We start from the raw sequence: 6,701 nt of genomic DNA, 5'->3' as shown, positions 1-6,701 counted from the left end.
GACTCCGCGCGTGGGCTGCCAGTCCACGCCTTGTGAATTCGATTTCCATCTGACAGTCCTCGTTAAACGGGTAAACTCGTTTCCTCCGAAACTCGTTTCGATTAGCTGTAAACGCATGCACGACGTGTCGGTAATTGCCGATGCGGTTCCATAATTCATGCGGGCTTCCCCCTCTCGACTACCGATAAGTTATTTCTAGTCAGGTGTTCACCGATGGTTAGCGATGCATCTTTGTTACGTACATTCTTCGTTATGTTAAACAAATCGTGCAGTATCGTGCAGTAAACATAGCTGCAGTACCGTTTCTTTAACGTATAGAAACGTTTCGATAGAGACGCGCATATAAGAAACAGCGGCCGATGACAATTGCGCGAATTTTACGCTAGAAAGTAAGTAGAGCGAGAAGAAGGTTAACCATCGACTTGGTTCGATCAACTGGGGTGGAATAACGATGGCTGAGGCTAGAGCAAGAAACCCTAACGTGGTACGCCAATGCATCGGATGGCCAGGAAAGCGGCGGACTGTTTTTTATCGAGTGACTGCAGAGAGTTGAGAGTTGAGTCGAGTCGAAGCGGGTCTAGACGAGCGGGCGTCTGCCATCTTCTTTGCCTCCTTATAGTCAAGTCCGTCCTACTGGCTGCTCGTCGTTTACCGTCGCCTTACGTGGCTTCTCTTTTCCTACGCCAAAGAAGAAGATGTAGTTTTCCTTGTTAAAGACGTGCCGATTCCTAGTATTGGCTGCAACCTTGCCGTCTTCATCGGCAATCACGCGGAAGCGTCGAGAACGAGAGACAAGATCGCAAAAAAAGAAGCTTACACGAATTCTAGCGTCGCGTCCGGGGGAAACTGTCACACTCGTCTTGGTCTAACAGGAACTGTACAACAAGAAAGAAACGAGAATCCTGTCCGATGTAATGCGAAACGACAGTTCCAGTCGCTGTCGATCGACTTTGTTACTGAGTAAACCTTTTCTTTTCACGTGAAAAATTCTTGGTCGTAGTTGATCAACTCTCCCTCTTTACCAACTACCTTGAATATCCCTAACAATGGGAGTTTGTTAATCAGTCAAAGTTTTACCTCGAGTATCTCTCATTTCACGTCACAATCCAACCACTTCAACTTACGTAGGCTTCGTACTCTGTTGTTCCCCATGAAGAAACAAGAACCGTTGCCCGACTAAGTACAACTCTTTTCAATCAAGTCCCATCAAACGGAATAGCACTCGGTCAAGCCGTATGTGGCTCCATGTTGCATAGGTTCCCTGGAAATTCCATTCTATTTGCGAGCTGTTCTTCGGGAACAAGCGTTGCCACTTGGACTCTCGCGGAAGCGTGAAACGTTGGGTGCTTGGCGAACGGATGGAGAAACGGACAGACGGGTGGACAGGATACGCAGGGACAGGTGGCCGTTTGACGATCGTAAGTGGGCAGGAAGGAGGACATCGGGGCCCTGACGCGCTCGGGGAACAACAGACGATCGAACAGAGAGCGCGACAAGCGATAGAACGAGAAGGAGAGGTTACGATTCCATGTGTCCATCCGATGTGTGCAATGCAATTTCCCGCAGGGCCGTCTGTCTGTTTGCGCGGTCGTGCATGCTACTTACGCCATTGTTCCTCCCCCTTTTCGCATACGAAAGTGAACATTCCCGCGATCAGGATGGAATATAACGCGATGGCGCGATTGTCCGGTTAAAACTGCCGCATGACGTATATCGGATCTCGGTCTCTGCAAACCCGTCAGTTTCGGTCTCCCGATCGTCCAGAAGGATACACTTTTGTTCGGTGAGCCGAGCCCGCATTCTTGAACACCTTGATCGTTCCGCCGACCGAAAACTCGACATCCACTTCGCCGAACCGCCGTGCATTCTCTGTGACGCTTGAATCTTTCATGCTACCGTGGGTATAAATACGCGTCCCACTGAGACTTCGTAGATAGAATTCCGTGCAAAGCGTTGCCCAAAATCCCTGCGATATCGTGTCTGTACAGTTGAAATTTCAGGGAACCAGCTTCTTAAGAGAGAAACGTTTGATAAACTTGATCGTGGAATGACTCAATGTCACTGGCAAGGTATATATACTGTGTTCTTCAGGACAATTACCATTAATTTTAATGGTAAAAAGAATTTTATGAAGATTATGAGGAAAATTTGTAGTCCTTATTACACTGTATTCAAGTACGCTCTTTATGAAAGTTATTATTAATTTTAGAAAAAGAAGCGTAAGAAGAACTTTATGGAAGATACGAGGGAAATACTTTTTTTATGGGAAATTTTATACATTCAGAATTAAGTTCCATCTTTGCATTAATGTGACATTCTCCGTTAACGATATCTCCAATACAGAATGTAATAATTATCTTGCGACTGGTTTTCAGTTAAAAAAGACGCGCGTCGTATCTGGTTTTTCACAATATTACATTGCCAATGAGTCTTTTATTATCGATGAATATTTAACGCAAGTCTATGAGGGTCCGGGGCTGAATCATCGAAGAAAAAGGAGAATCGCATGAGAAGGGACGAAGGACTGCGAAGGCAGATTTCGATCTGTTCGTCTGCCTGTCCATCCGTCGGCCGTCGTGAGGGGGATGCCCGACGTAACGTTTCAATGTCATGGTCGCAGGTTTAGACGGTCCCCTCCTCTTTCTCCCTCTTGCACTGCGGGGTAGACCGCTCGAACCACATCTGCTGCCGTCAGGAGCTGCCGTTTAACACCATCCATAATCATCCAACATTGACGCGCGACGCAGACTATAAATCACAATGAATGCATTCTTATTTTTGGATGTAGTCGTTCGTGGTCGCCTGAAAGATGTTGCTCTCATAAATTCTTTTCATTAACTGGGTATCTTTTATGTGTCAGGCTTGAATAATAAAATAGACAGACTCGTAGACCGTTGAAGGAGAATCTTCTTTCTTGGCGGATGACTAATTTGACACGTTAACCTTTAATTCTTACGGTTAAATGGCAAGATAAAATATTTAAATCCGAATTGACTTGTTACAATTACAGCATTATGTACTATTTGAAAATTATATGGATTCGTAGCGTCTGAAATATTTCAACATCTTAATTCCAGATTTCATTGTATGTCAATGTATAAAAAAGATATTTTAACGTGAAATCGGTTTAATCGAACGTTACTAAGGTGTTTGATCTCATCCGTTACTTGAGAACGAAATTACGGTAATAATTATACGTTTGCGGTACTGCGACATTCTAATTCTACATCTCGATGACGATATATATCGATATACTTAAATATAAATGAAACACCGCGCGATCGAAACTTGAAATTGATTTAATCAAAGATTGCTGCTAAGTAATAGACGATGGTAAATCCCTTGGTAATCGAAATTATGACTTACGAATGATTATAACGTGCGGTGTAATACTTCAGAATATCATAAAACTAGATGACAAGATTAATCAATCTTAAATCTCAATACGCAAACAACAGGTATACGAAACATAATTATACAGCGTCTCCAGGCTGTACGTAAGAAATTTTGCACGAAATATCGCAAGAGAATGCAACGGTAACTCGACATGATCCTCCCCTCGTCAAACACGACTGCTGATTGTAACCGACTGTTACGAGGAAAATGTCAAAGGTGTGCCTATTTCGAAAATAGTTTCGAATCAGTTTAAAAAGGTCAGTCATCGTTGTTGGTAACTCGCGTGTGCCGGCAAACAGTCCGCCCTTGAGGATCGTTGGAACGAGCCGCGGAACCATCGATCGATCTCTCCAGCTACGAGGTCCTTCGGCTCGACTTTGCACACTTCGTCAGCGAGCCGGGCGTCGATCGCATCCGCACGAGGAGAAAAGCGCTCGTAACGGGCGCTCGTTCGACGTTTCGAGGAGTCTCCGTTACCAGAGCCGCTGTCGTCTGGAGTGGCGAGGAGTTTCGTCGGGACGCGATCGGGGGTGGCGCTCGGCGCACACCACGGTGCAGGGGTTGGAAGGGCGGCTAGACGGGCGGTCGGTCGAATGGAAGGGTGAGACAGGACCGACGAAAGGGCGAGGGGATCTCTCATACGGTGAGACGAGGGCGCAGGGTGAAAGGAGAGATGAAAACGACGCGACGGCGGCGACGGCGGCGACGGAGACGGCGGAGAAAGGGGTAGCCGACTGTGTGGCACACAGGGATAGCAAAAGGGTGAGTCGGGGGAAGGTGCACGGGCTGGTTGGCAGACGTGATAGTTGCACGATGCCGGAGATTCCCGGAGGTTTAAGGTTTCGAGCCTTATTTCAGACGCTTCGTCTTCCTCATGGCGATTTCTCGACATCCTCTTTGCGACCTTCTCTTCTTCTTCTTACTTTGTCGTGGCTCTTTCCACGAAAATATCCAGGTGTTCGCACGAAACCGTGTATTTCGCGATGATGCTGTACGCGATATCGAGACAATATAATGTGATAGAACACGGTTTATATAAACTTATGCGTTAAGTAGTTTGCACAATTGGAGTTCATATGACAGAAATAGAAACCTACCGATTCCTTCTGTTACCTATGACTGTTTGTTTATACGTACGATAGAATATCATATCCAGAGAGACAAATTCAACCAGCAAATTCAGGGCACTGACTAAAATTTCGTTCGACTAAATGTATTCAAAATCTACCATCTCTTGTAATTATCTTATAACGTATTTCCATAATTCTTCGAATATTTCCATTATCAACTCCACGTGGACCTAATCCTGCGAATAACCCTAACACAGGGTTATCCGAATCATTTTCCCGTTTTTGATATGTTTCCTGGCTGGACCTAGAGTATACGATATTTCCTTTCGTCGTTACATTAAACATTAATCTTAATCTCGTAATATAGGTACATACAACAAGTTTGATTATTCCGTGGAAAGTTCAATATTGGATTTTAACACGTTGAAGCTTAGATGGTTCAAATAACCTTTCCTCACTATACTCTATCCATTAGTATCGATACAATCAGTATCCATTATACGCGAGACACGTATCGCTGTGTGAAAGAGCTACCGTACAACAGGCAACAAATTAGCGCCGACAGAAGCCTCGCTGTCGTTGGGATTTCTAACGAGAACAGCGTAAAAATTCTTCGCTGAAATTCGTCCGAACAATTGTCATCACGCGTCGCCCGTAATTACGAGATTAATTTGTCAATTCGTCCCCAACCTCTTTTGATACAGACTCTTCTTATTTCTTCTTTTTGCTAGGTTTTCCTTTTTGTTTTTTCTTTTTACTTGTCCTGTTTTACAAATATCCGGGATAGGTAGAGCGCGCACGATGCGGACTTTTTAGCCGTAGCAGCATCGCTTTCGCACGCGACAGAGCATTTGTTGTTGCCTTTACTAGGAACGACATGAATATTTATGCCGATCTCGCTGCCTCTACTCTACGCTTGTAACTGGCGCAGGAGTGCTGGAATTTTTTGAAGCGACTCGAGGAATCCTTTAACATTGACAAAATACGTCTTCTTCTTTTATACCTAGAAAATTTACGCTTTACTGTAAGAAACGCAAGTCCTCTGTAAAAGTTCTATCCAAAGGTACCTACCGTCTTAGGAAAAGTTTCAGAATTCTAGCAGACCCAAGTTTAGTTAATTATAATACAAACAGAAGCTGTTCATTTTCCAGTCGAACGCATATCAGTATTTTATCATACGGTTACCACTCACATCGCAGTAATCTTCCTCGACAATCTACTCGACAATCCACACGTTATAAACGTATCAGAATCAACAACCATATCGTCTTAACACCACGATGTCTCCATAAACAAGCCACGAGTATCATCGACTACCACAAAGTGGTCTGGACGAACGTCACAGATGTTCTCTAAATTTATCAAGATATCCGAGATATTTTCTAGATTCGAACGCTTCTACGCTTCGATTCACGTTTCGAGTAATTCCACATTGTCGTCATGTTCATGTACGTATACAGGTTCCAAGTGTTTCGTATTCGATGACTAGTCACAATGTTTTGTGAAAAAACGCGTAAGTCGCGGTAAAAGGCACGAGCAAAAGGAAAGTTGGAAAAACGAGAGACGTTGTCCAGGACGCGAGAGTCTAATTTGTCTCGGGAAATAATACGAGTCGAATCGTCGCGCTAGCGGCGTAGCCTCTTGCAGCTGTACTTACCGCGCCGCCATAGAAATGCCGTCCCTCGAAAAATCCCCGCGTAATCACCTGGAGCTCAGGGGTAGAAGGGGGAGAAAAGGCTCCTGGACTACCTCCCGCCGAAAAGCGCTTTAATTCCCCGGCCGCTTAATTCCATGCGTACGAATGCCACACGTGAATATGCATGACCTGCGCCCCGTAACCGTGCCTGGAGACAGGGAGAAAACGAGAGAGAAAAGGAGAGAGAAAACGAGAGAGAAAAATAGCGGAGAAAGAGCGGGCCGACCTGTCGCAACGCCGATTTATTTTGTTTTGCAACTTTTTCGCTCGAACCCTGCGAACCTATTAAAATGCCGTCCGGCACAACCATGCCCGTCCCGTCTGCTCGCTATTCGCTATCTGTTCGTTCCCTTTCTTTTTCCCGTTCACAGCTCGCGTCCCTTTCCCCGCTTCTCGACTTCGTTCTCCGTTTCGTTTCCGCGAAAACTTTTCCCTGTTCGGTTCGTTCCGCGAGGCCTCGAGCGACCATGTTAAAGAACATGGGACGAGTTGCGTCCTCTACTTCCACCCCCCCCCCCCCCCCCCCCGCCCCCCTCTCC

The sequence above is a fragment of the Bombus impatiens genome, unplaced genomic scaffold, assembly GCF_000188095.3.
Source record: "Bombus impatiens unplaced genomic scaffold, BIMP_2.2 scf_0311, whole genome shotgun sequence".
In the NCBI taxonomy this organism is placed as follows: domain Eukaryota; kingdom Metazoa; phylum Arthropoda; class Insecta; order Hymenoptera; family Apidae; genus Bombus; species Bombus impatiens.
Note: the sequence above shows the minus strand (reverse complement) of the source record.